Source organism: Lissotriton helveticus, chromosome 6 (assembly GCF_964261635.1).
Source record: "Lissotriton helveticus chromosome 6, aLisHel1.1, whole genome shotgun sequence".
NCBI classification, from domain to species: domain Eukaryota; kingdom Metazoa; phylum Chordata; class Amphibia; order Caudata; family Salamandridae; genus Lissotriton; species Lissotriton helveticus.
In genome coordinates this window covers 454,279,124-454,292,389 of record NC_136067.1, presented here as the reverse complement: position 1 = coordinate 454,292,389, position 13,266 = coordinate 454,279,124, and the positions used below count along the sequence as shown (strand labels likewise).

Sequence of the window (13,266 nt, the reverse complement as noted above, 5' to 3'; positions counted from 1 at the left end):
ATTGGTTAGTTTAGTTTGAATGTTTTTTTATCAGGTATGTCTTTCAGCGGAAACACTAATTTAGGTTTTATTTATAATGTATGTTATATAGGTTGATACTTTTTAATATCATTGTATTTGTATTTATTGATAAATATTTAGATTGCTGTCTAAATATTTGTAGTTAATGCTACTTTTTGTGGTTGTATTTCTATGATTTTAGTTATATGTTTCATTGGGGTGAATTGTAAAGATTTTGTTGATGTAATATATTTATATTTAATTTAAACATGAGTACAAAATGTTTTAGATTTATTTCAAATACTTGTTTTAAGTAAAAAGTGATATTTTAAAATATTAATAACAATGTAAATATTTTTGCAATATTGCATTAAGTGAAATTCTTGACATATATGTTTATTTAAAGATGACAATATTTTTGTTTCTAATATGTGATTTTTTGATATAAGTTAACATCTATATTTTTAACATCAATATTTGTGTTCTTGATATATTTTTTTTACTAGATAAGTATAAGAAATCGATACATTTTTAAACAATATTTATTTTCCAATCTTTTTGTGTTTCAATATTGTATACATTTATATTATGTCAGTGATCTACAGCATCCAATTATTGAATAAATAGCTAAACTCTGTTATAATGGTAAGCCCGAGTGAGGATCAATAAGGGCGGGGAGGTCCCAAACACTATTGAAGTTGGTAGAAGGGTCAGGCAGGGTTGCGTCTTGGCCTCTCTCCTCTTTATCCTATATATCAATGACCTACATAAATCACTGATAACACTTTCCAATGACGTTCCGGAAATTAATGGCAATACACTCCATACCCTATTGTATGCCGATGTTGTGGTCTTAATGGGCCACACACCTAACGCTTTGCGTGTTTTAGAGTGGGGTTTTGTAGATTTTATGGCTAGCCTTGATTTGGGTACTAATTAAAAAACAAACATTTATAATGGCTTGTCGACTGAAAAAGTATCTTTTAAACTCTATTATTATTGACAACCAAAGTTTACATCGCACTTGCACTTTTCCTTATCTGGGGCTGGTATTTGCTGCTAATGGTTCCTGGGCTGATCATGTGGTGTAAAGTAGGAAGAAGTTTTCCAAAGCTATTATTTCAATCCTTGGTCTCCCACAGCCCAAAAAGTCAGAGGTAGTCTTCTTAGCTATTACGAAAAATGTTAAAACACAATGCATCCCAACTGCAACATATGGGGCAGAGGTCTGGGGTTTCACAAAGAGCAATAGTATTCAAGGCGAAGAAAATAGACTTTGTCGAAAACTCCTGGGAGCTCCGATCTCTGCATCGCAGTATGTTTGCCACAGAGAATAGAAATTGCTTTCTGTTGAAGATTACATAAAGGCTCGCCCTGCCAAATTTTGGCTTGCAATCTGGAAAAACCCTGCAGTGACCCTCACCAGAGATTAATAATAGATTGTCTCAAGTGCAAGAAGGGTAGGGAAATAGCATGGCTCGCTGCAGTGAGGGAGAGCTTGAGTAGCTTGAACCTTGAGCTTGTCTTTTCAAACCCTACTGACTTAGACGGCACAAATAAAAAAGCCCTTCAGGAGGCCCTATATGCATATTATAGCAAAGAAACACATGAAAAGGAGGTTCGGAAAACCACTGTTGTCAGGTATATGTCTATCAAGGATGTCTCTCATCTGCCATCAAGCTACCTCTTAAAACCGATAGGTTGCTGAGAGAGAGGACTCCTTTTCCGTTTAAGGGCTGACATTTCCACTTTGCTTTCCCCTGGAGGATGATGCCAATCTTGACCAATTGCCATGCCCTTGTGATGATCGAAGCAGGCAAACAACGTTACACTTTTTATTTGTTGTATTTTTTATTTAAAATATGCAAAATGGTTTCTGATACCATTTTTTAAAGACATCCCCTGTCCACTATAAAGCAGCTTACATGAAAATCCTCAAATTGGAAGATGAAGAACTGATTTTTTGTGTAGGCTCATTTTGGAAAGCTGCAGTGCATGCTCGTAACACCATGTGCACTTTATGAAAGTTGTTTGTTGTTTTTATTGATCTTATATTATAGTTGTATCCACGTTTACAGCTAAAAACTTATGGATGTTTTCTATTGATCAGTCTTTTTGTTTATAAATCTTTTTATTATGAACATAAAATAACAATACAACAAAAAACGACAACTGAAATAGAGCAACATTCAAATAGCACACATCGTACAAAATAAATGCCTCACATGTATGATCAATAAAATCAAAATAGCAATCAATCAATCATTTGTAAAGCGCACTACATACCCGCGAGGGTCTCAAGTCGCTGGGGGAGGGGGGATGCTACTGATTGAACAGCCAGGTCTTGAATATTCTCCTAGACAGTAGCAATGACATATAGGAATCACATAGTATTAAAATTCTAAGGGGACTCCCTACCAACATTATATGCAGTATCAGCTGCAAAGAGGGTACATAATAGTCCTCTAAATTCATTCCACGGGCCCCATAGTCTAGTCCATTTGCCCAGACAGCCCCAACCTTCATATATCACCCTCTCGGCTTGCATGCACCAATCCATATCTGTAGCCCAGTCCGTATGGCGGCTCACGACTCCTCCCTTCCATGTTCTGGCAATGTTCCTCTTTGCTACAATACGGCCCAGAGAGACCCACATTTGTTCAGTGCGATTAAGATCTGTGGTGTCCCAGATGTTTAAGAGACAGAGCCTAGGGGAAAGCTCTATCGGTTTCTGACAAATTTTGGACATCGTGGATATGATCTCGTTCCAGTAGTGTTAGAGAACTGGGCAGTTCCACCATTGATGTAGAAAAGTGCCTACGACACCACACGCACGGGGTCAGAGTGGGGAGGTTGTGAATACCATCTTAACCAGAGCTGTGGAGGTATAATAGGCTCCAAGTAATAATTTCAGTTGAATACATTTACTTCTGGACGTGATGGCCACTTCCCTAGTAGCTGCCAGGGCCTCCCTTCAATCCTCATCTGGTATGTCCCCTAAGTTCGCCTTCAATTTCTTGCGAATTTTATCGAGTGGTTCTGGCAGATAATTAAGTATCTTACGATAAGTTAAGGAAATAGCCTTATCTGGCAGGCAGTCGTCTAGGAGTCTATCTTCTAAAGGGGATGAAACGAGAGCCTTTGGGGATGGCTTTGGTGAGTACGCTACGTGCTTGTAGGTAGCGGAATGTTTCCCTCTCATGTAACTGGTATATTGCTTGTAACTCAGTAAACAAAACCACCCTGCCTTTCTCCCACATGCCTCCCACTGCAGAGAGATCAATAATGTCCCATTTATCAAAACCGGGATGGTTTGACAACATCCCTAGGTGACAGGATTCCAAATAATGGGGTAACCCGTGTAATTTTACCCTTCCAGCACAGTGCGGTGTTAGCTGCTTGCCAAATGGAAACTGTGGTGGAGGTGGGCAGAAATATAGGTACATGCTGGGGCCCCCGTATAGTGCCCTCATATAATGACCTGCCTTCATATTAAAACGGTCCATTCTGTACGCTGGATACATCACAGGACGATGGGCCCAGTGATTGAGGACCACCAACTGAGAGGCCCAGTAATGTGTTTTAATTGCGGGGAGAGCAATACCACCATTATACTAACTACGTAGGAGTTTATCCAATGCAATCCGGGGAGTGCCGCCATTCCATAACAGGGAGCGGACCTCCGAATCAACCGTTAAAAAATAATGCGGCGAGACTGGATAGGGTGCATTCTTCAGGGCATACAGAAAGCAGGGGAGTGCCATTATTTTAAAAAGGGTGGCCCTTCCAAGTAGGGTAAGGGGCAGCCCTCTCCAATATTGCACATCCGCTCGAAGACGATGTAGGGGAGGAAGGAGATTTCTCCTATGGAAAGTCTCCTGGTCGGTCGTGACGTAGATACCCAAATAACGGAATCCTTCTGTGAAAATACCGGCTGTACAACCCCAGGAGAGCCGTGGAGTATTTCCACTGAGGACATACATCAATGATTTATCCCAATTAATAGTGTAGCCCGAGTATTTCCGGAAAAGGGCCAGGATATGGAGCACTGAGTGCAACGAAGACTAGGGCTTGGCTAAATACAAAAGAATATCATCCGCATAGAGGGATATTCTATCCAACCAGTCCGGTGCCATGTTTAGTCCACGGATAAACGGGTCCCATCTAATCCATGCCGCTAAGGGCTCCAGTGCTAATGCAAAGAGCAGCTGCGACAGGGGACAGCCCTGCCTCGTGCCCTTCCCCAGTTCAAAAGTCGCCGACCTACCTCCATTGACTGTAACGCGGGCCAAGGGCTTGGAATATAATAAATGTATCCAGGCCATGAAGCGTGGACCAAAACATATCTCTCCAAGAAGGCAGATAAAAGGGCTATTCTATCATATCAAAGGCCATTTTAGCATCTAGGGACACAATTATCGTGTCTTCTTGTATGGTAGAGGCCCTGCCCAACATTCCGAAGAGGCGGCGTAGATTGAGTGCCATATTTGTGGTTGGCATAACGCCTAATTGGTCCGGGTGGATCAGTTTATGTAGATGGGGTGACAGACGAAGAGCCAAAAGTTTAGCCAGGATTTTGACCTCAGGGTTGAGAAGGGAAATCGGTTGATAGGAGCCACATTGATCTCGGGGTTTCCCTTCCTTGTATACAACTGCTATATTAACCAAGCGCTGTGTCTCAGGGAGGGTCCCATGTTCAACACTTGAATTGTACATTCGCAGGAGATATGGAGCTATAACCGGTGAGGCCGCTTTGTAGATTGGGAGGCCTCTAGGTCCCATGGCCTTCCCAGAACATAGGGCCCCAATAGTCTTCGACATCTCCTCGGAATCGAGGGGAGCGTCAAGGTCCTCCACATCCTGGGGTTCTAAGCTCGGTAGGGGGAAGTGGAAAGTAAGTCGCAGCCTCCCCCTGTGTAGATGGAGAAGTAGGGACGTAGAGACATTCAAAATTATCGGCAAAAGTCTCTGCAATTCCGTCCCGATCGCCATGTCTCTCTCCATCCGGAGCTACAATTTCGGACACCTACCTGTTGCCTGCTTCTCGCTTATCTAACCATGCCAACAACTTACTGGCTTTATCTCCTATTTCATTTATCCTATATTGGATTGAACGATAGTGCACCTGGGCTGCCTCACTAGCGATATCGTGGTATTCCTTCTGTTTCACTGCAAGCTTATGTGAAGTATCGGGGAAGCAGATGTAATAAGATCACATTCAAGAGTAGCCCCTTCTGATTCAATCTCTTCTAGCCGCTTAAGTTTTTCCTTACGGTGACCTTCCACCGCTGCCACCCCACACCCACGAATCACCGTCTTATATGCCTCCCACAGCGTGGCATCTGAATCGACGGAGCCCTCGTTTTCTGCAAAATAGTCGGATATGGCCTTTATCAGCTTATCTCGTATGTCTGGAACTTTGAGATACCAAGGGTTAAGGGCCATCTCTCGACATGAACGGGGAGGAGCAACACCATAATGCGCCAGGAAATGGGAATGATCCGATATGCCCCTGGGTAAAAAGGAAATGTCGCCAAACATGGAAAGCTCGGAGGCATGGCAAAAAAGATCATCAATACGGGACAGACTCCCATGGACTCTGGACAGGAAGGTATACTCCCGATCTGAGGGGCGGAGAGTATGCCACGGGTCAATCAGTCCAAGAGCCGATAGGAATTCCCATAGCAATTTTCCCTGCGACTCTGATCGGCGAGAAGGCAAGTGGTCTAGTTCTTCGATCATGGCCATGTTACAATCCCCCCCCAATAAGCTATCTCCATCAGGTAAGTTTGATTGGTACGAGCCCAAGGCGGTCAGGGTGGCAGAGGGACGTTTAGGGGGAATATACAGGGAGGTCAAATTGAGTGATCGACTCTCCCAATCCCCAGAGAATATGCCAAATTGTCCATCCGGGTCATGTGTGACTTTTTTACCTTGAAAGGAAAGGGAAGAACGTGCAAGGATACCCACCCCCTGGATTCCCTAGTGTAACCCGCATGGGCTAGCAGTTTGTAGCTCCAGCGGTTCAGTGCCTTATATGTAGTGCCCTGTATGTGCGTCTCCTGAAACAATATAAGGTCTGGGGAGTGCCGTCATAAATATTGTAAGACTAACCCCCTTTTGATCCGATCCCCTAAACCATTAACATTCCAGGTAATCAGTTTAATTCGACTCGGGGGAGTGGAGAATGTAGGAGTGTCACTCATTAGGATCCTGGAGCATGAGCCCCACCGGAGCCAACAAATCACGTTACACACTAGGGGCCTTAACCAGGCAATATAGATAGAGTCCCCATAAGCATCAGCTACCATTGTATCACTGTACATGAGCATCACAGACAGATTGCTTAAAACAGAAAACAAAAAACAAAACAATCCCCTTTGTAGAATGCCCTGGGTTCCCCCACCCTGCCTCCCTGCAACGTGGACATAAAACTGCAAACCAACCTAATTTGCAGAGCGATTGGTTACCCATAAAGAGCCCGATTAGAGGGAAACGCTACTTAACCAACGTGTCCCAAGATTCAATCCTCTTCCCCCAAAAGAACCATATATCTGACCAGAATCTAGCTCTAAAGAACCAGCAACTTTAAGTGGGAGTATTGATCAGTCTTTTAACCTTTTTCATGATATAGGATAGGCATAAATTAAGTGGCCAGTCCTGGAAATTATTTTCATGTGCTATTTTATTATGAATTGATCATATTTTATCATTGATTTGGGTACCATATGCTGCTATTTTGACCCGTGCTTTTTTGGATATATTTGTGTCTGAATAAAAATTTCTGAATTTAAATTGAATATAATGGTAACAAATCTGACAAACTTAGGTCAACTACCATCAAATTAAAATATTTAAAAAAAAATATTCATGCTTTAAGCTTTATCAAACACAATATTTAACACATTCAGAATCCATTCATAGTGAATTCTTATCCTTGTTCACCAAACTCTATAGTAAGCCTACATTGGGCCAAAAAAACTCTTAGATTATTTTTTATTGTTGTGTAAAACCCTGCTGAATTCCATGAGGTGTCTTCATATCAATTGATGTCATATTTGCTGGTATCATATGAATAATTTCAAAATAATATTTTGACTGAGATTTTTCTTCAAAGAAGCCCTCATTATTCACAAGCCAAACACAGATCCTTTATTTGTTTCAAACTATAGGCCAATATCTCTCTTGTCTCAGGATTATAAAATACTTACCAAAATTATATATGCAATAACTAACCGACTTTCTAAAGTTTTGCTTTCTATAATACTAAAGTAGCAAACAGGGATTATTGAAGGATGATTCTCATTAAAGACTACTGGAACAATGTGTCACGTTTTATGGATTTCTAATGTTCATCCCTTCCCTCATGACCTACTAGCTCTTGTTGCTGAAAAAGCATTCAATTATATCCATTGCCAATTTATTTTAAAGTAATGTTGTTTTAATATTTATTGATGATCCAATGATTACTCTGTCATATTTTTAAAAGTAGAAATACGTATTCTCAGTTATCTTGATATACCTTAAATATAACAAAAATCAGATTTTTGTTTCCCTCAATATTTATTTCACTCCAGCATCACAATGGGTCATGGAGCCAAAATGCAATTAAATATTTAGGGCATTATTATGAGTTTGGCGGTCTTCCTACAGGACCGCCAATGGGGCGGTCCTAGGAAGACGGCCAAGCCCATGTTGATCCTACCCACCGGATTACAAGTAGAATCCATGGTGGGCAGGTGGTGCAGCGGCGGTATGTCAGGCTCAACAGCATAATGTTGCCATGACAGCGCCAACAGGTCATCCGTGCATGGTATGGAATGTACGATTTCATGCATGCCACACAGTGCAGGCTCAGCCATATGCTTCTGGGGGGCACATCGTGTGCCCTCTGAACCCATCCCCATGGGCTACTTTGCCTAGGAGCCCTGTTGGGGGCTCCCTCCTTGTCTTTCTGCCAGCTTTGTCATGGTGGGATTACTACCATGAAAATGTTTGCAGAAGGACAAGTCATAATATGGATGGCGATACCGAGATCAGCACTGCCTCCATTCCTCCCCACCTTACACATCGCTGGCAAATCCTGGGGGTGTCTTTGGTGTTGAAGAGGGCTGGTTGCAGTCAGGCCACTGCATTCATAATACGGTGGTCAGACCATGGTGATCAGACACCCACCACGAGTACGGTGGGTCCAGGAGCGCAGTTCTCTATATAAGCCCCTTAGACATTTATTTTTCAAAACGATCAAAGAAATAGGAAAACATAATTGAGAAATGATTGTGCAGAAAGTTGAAGACATTTTACAAATGTTGTCTCCTTTTTCCTACATGTGGGAGCAAACTGTAAACAGTAAACAATTATCATTATTCTGCAGATGTTATCGATACTTTCAGTGCTCACCACACAATTTCCTAATGCCTTCTTTTTAAAACTTGATAAAATAATTTTGAGATTCATTTGGAATAACTTGGAACTGATATATGTCGTAAGAAACTTAAGTACACAAAAACTAATGGGGGTGCTGGGATTACCAGATTTCTGCAAATATCACTATACTTTCCTAATCACTGCTGGTGCAATGTGGTTCCAAGTCACTCGTCCTGAGATATCACCCAAAAGGCTTTAAATAGAGAGAAACCTGGTTAAGCTCTGAATGGGCAGTCAGCTATTTCTAATAATATACTAAACATATAGTTGTTAATAATTCAGATTAGTGAGAATGTTTATCTTCAATCCCATTTTATATTTTGCGCACATATTAAATGTTCTAAAAAGATTTAATTATGGAATAATCCATAACTAAGATTGAAAAATGCCATCTCTTTTTTGGAACTATGTATTGCTGCACGGATTTTCTTTTAAAATGACTTTTCTCAAACATTATTTTAATTTCTTACCAAGAACTACAATTTGAATATAATTAACCATCCTCTGAATTTTAGAAATGTCAAACATAAGTAATTTATCAATTTGTGTTCGATTCATTAAAACCATTACATAACTAAGAACTGTACAATACATTTTCATCTGGAATAAAACAATACCTACTACAACCAAAATGAAGTTTCAAGAACTTAAAAGCAACGTCGACTAAATCATTAAAAAAAGAGTTAAAACCAACCCTACATGATTAAGATAAAAAACAGTGTCCAAGATTTTACAAACAAAGAGGTAAAGTGCAATATGCTGTATGCATACTAATAGGACCTCCAAGTGGTAGGGCTGGAGTTACTGAGGTCTCAATACCCCAGATGTTTGTGTGCAGCAGACAATCATATTTTCTGGGCAAACAAACCCCATATCCCAGGCCGTCTGGCCGTGGAGGATGGACTTGCAAGCAGGCGTCAGGACGGGGCAGGTCTCTTGAGCCGGCAACCAACTCTAATCCCCTACCAGGTGCAGGCACCCTATGCCAATATCTTAAGGAGCACTGTTAGGACTCCTTTAGGTCATGATCGAATGGGCTGATCTGAGTATTTATTCATAGCCGCTACTTATTTCCCTTTAGATAGTGGCTGATCATTTAGAGGGCCAATGGTACCCCTCTATCATTAAACTTCACTTTCGTGCACTACACCACCACCACCTTGAATTTTGGTCCTGATGAAATGCCAGGGATCCTTTGGACCGACATAGGTGTGAAACACGTTGACCTTATAAGTTACCTAGGCACATTACGCCTTTGTTGATAACTCCAAACCTACGGGTTGTTTTACTCTGCCAAGGGTACCTTTCCATTAAAAGCTCTTTAGGTATATCCTTAGGTAGTTTTAACCTCACTGCACACACAATAGCACGTTATATCCAGGACTCTACCTACACACCCACATGCACCCAACGGCAGTTGTCTAAAAGATCTCCGCCAAAGTGACCCTTCGGGGGACCCGTTGGGCATTGCACCGCCGGCCCGACGAGGAGCAACCGCCCAATGATGAAGCATGACATCCTTTGGGGTGTGTGAGGGCAATAAGAGGCAATAATTGTCTTTTCTTAGCATTTCCACCCACTCCTCTCACTGAGTCTGCAACCTAGAACATCTTCCTTGTTTCACTTTCCCTTTCCCCCCCTTTTCCTTTCTGGAGTGTTTGTATGAAAGCTCTACATCACTCATCTTGGAACAGTGCCCCCCCTTTGTGTTGACTTCCTGGAGGATGCTGCACATGTCCCTTGAGTTTGTCAATTCCCATTGGTGGCTCTCCTAAGAGCTAGTTTCTAGATGCTGTTCTGGGTTCTGTGGCCATTGACTTTTGTCCTTGCTTCAATAAGTGAAAGGCGAATAAAACTAGTATATTTCCCCAGTCTCGCTAAAGTGACTGTTATATTTTCAGTAAAGCACATAGCACTCCTTACAGCACTTCACCCCTTTTGAACGACATAGCGGGAGGAGCAGGCAGTGTGGTTTCTCTGACAGTTTAGGGCAGCAACACAAAGGATGAAACCAGGACTCTTTTCAATAGTTGCATAATCCACAGGAGGTTACCTCATCTTGTCAAATCTGACCAGGATTGAAGTCTGACATAGGCAGTGCAATAAGCCTCATAAAAATTATTTTTGCATGGACCTTGATTGAGAGTGCTTGATTAAAGTATGACTGTGCTGTCCCAGAGGTATAAGATGCATTAAGGGCCTCTGTCGGGGTGCCAGGTCGGAGACTGCCAATGTCCCATTCAAAGGATGTTGATTTCACTTGCCTTTCCAAGGCTTTTTCCTAGAAGGGTAAGAGATTTCTTGGAGAAGCAGGCTACCTGTCCTGATTTTCAGAGTGCTAGTTGCTGTTGCTAGCTGTAGCTGCCAGGGAGATCCTGCTACCACGAAGATGGCTTTCAAATGACATTTGAGCGAAGACTTAAAGGCCTGCAAGACCCTGAGGTAGAACTTTATTAGATCCCCCTTGCCTACAAGGTCAGGGCACCCGAGGCCCAGCTCCAACCTCAACTTTGTTCTTCTTGTTTGTCGGGGGGCGAGTAAAATTAACTTGTATGCCTTAATCAGGGAATTGTGTCCAAGGGGCTGGGAAAACCAACTGACCATAGTTGAGGGCTGGGATGAGTTTTGCTCTTAAAACAGTCAGCATGGGCTCTGCAGTTGGGCTTGGTAATCAGTTACGCAAGTGCTTCAGTAAATGGATAACAGTGGTGGCCCTTGTTCTAAGGTGCTTTAAGTGGATTGTTGGTTTTCAAAAAGTCATACTCCAAGGTAGTTGTAGGCTGAATTGTCGTAATTTGGAGCTCTCCCACCTGCCACTGATGTTGTTTTTTGTGTGGGAATTTCTAAAATATGACAACCTTAGTTTTACCCAGATTCACCTAAAGATCATCAGTTTGGTTGTAATAATGAAGTGCTCTCTGCAGGCCAACTATGGTATGATTTATGATGACAGTATCAGCGTACTGGAGGATGGGAATGTGCAGCCTTCCCAGCCTTGGTATCACTAGTCTGGATCCTTCCAGAGCCGCTTCCATATCTGCAGTGTAAAGGTTAAAAAGGCGGAAAACCAGCATGCAACCCTGCTTAAGCCCGGGGCAGGGGCGGTAACAGTGGTTGGGCCTGTTTTGACCCAAACACATGTTCCCTGATACAGTGATGTAGCTTCACTTTCCCTTTCTTGTGAAAGGTTTTGTGATGCTATTTTCCATAGTTTTTTAATCCTTTATAATTTGCTAAGGTTTCTGAAATGTATTTATTCATATCTCTCAAAAATTGAACATTAAACCTCTAAAATTAAAAATTCAATATCCCTAATATCCCTAATGTCCCAAATGTACCCAAAGTACTATCTGTTTCACCTTCCTGGAATGAAGAGCTGTCTATTAATGTCTGCAATGGGCAATGCCAAACATTTGTCTTTATAACATAACACGTTTAAATCCAGTTGCTCTATTTCAATCTAATCTCTAGTCTTTAAATGATTTTGGACACCTGGAAAATTATATAAAGCTCACTATATCATTTTTGTGTTGGCATTTTAATATTAGTAATGACTCTCAGAAACATATGGTATTTGATTGTCAAATTATATATGGATTTTGAAAAAAGATTTGGCAAGCTATTGTTAACATATTGCAATTTCGGAAGATAGTTAATTTCAAATAATAATATCTACTATACTTGCCTCCCCTCATTCAACAACTTAGGATGCATTCTTTCTTTCTAATCCGTCACTAAATCTGTCAATTCAAACTGAACAAATTCAATTTTTCTCTCAATGCATACTTGGTGGTCATCAATTGTATTCCATAGAAAGGGTTTTGATATTTTACTGACCATATTGTTTTAAAAAATCACCTTTCTATCAACAATTTTAAAAGCCTTTAAGTACATATATTTTACATGATAATTGAAAACTTTATTTTGAAATAATTGACTTTTAAATTAATTCAGAATATATTATAGAATATGTACTAATGCTATGATTATATTTTTACTCTATTTTATGGTAATACACACATAGTTAATAACTGTTCTGTTTCATATTAGTGCATAAGGTCATATTTTTTAAATGTATCATATATTTTATTCTTTGATTATACAATATATGTTTTTATATTCTTTGTTCATTGTTTGTAATTATAAATTAAATAAAGAGATTTGAATACACAAACCAAAGAAGCAATTTCCTCAGCTTCATTGTAGCATGGTGTATCCAAATAAGGCGATCTATTGCCAATATACCTACACTGTATATAGATCAAGGTGCACATGCAGTAGACCATTGGAAAATGCACCAAATGTTCACTTCCCAGGAAATGATCCATGCTCATCACTCACCCCCACCCCCATGCTTATCATTCACTTCCATGCACCCTTGAAGATGGGGTACTCAGCTTCCAATAGGAGGGGTGTGCAAAATGTGGAATTGAGATGTGTGTCTGATCAAAAATCATACTGGCATGACAAAGGGAGAAGCTTCATCGCTTCTCAATTGGAGGTATGGAGGAATGTAGGAGTTTGCTGCATGCGCTTGTGCCCCTAAAAGGCTCACTGATTGTCCAGAATAGCTGTGCACCATCATAAGAGTAGCACACAGTTAAAGCACTTTTCTAAGCCTTTTTACCTGCTGCATGGAACAAGCAGTTTTAAAATTCATACAGGTTAAAACAAGCAAACGATGAAGCACTTGCTTTATCATGCATGGGCACTAATAGCTGCATCTGCATCTGTATTACAAGAGCCACCTAGAGGATTACACCTGACTGCAAAAATCTGTTGCAATCCTAAGTTATTATGTAAAGAAATCTCCAACAGGCAATAATGTTATTCAATTGC

General features: G+C 41.0%; 1 long non-coding RNA gene across 1 annotated transcript in view; it reads right to left on the bottom strand.

Annotated features, from left to right (window-relative positions):
• Positions 1-13,266, bottom strand: part of LOC144762666 (uncharacterized) — a 246,326-nt gene that overhangs the window by 82,542 nt on the left and 150,518 nt on the right. The window lies entirely within an intron of this gene.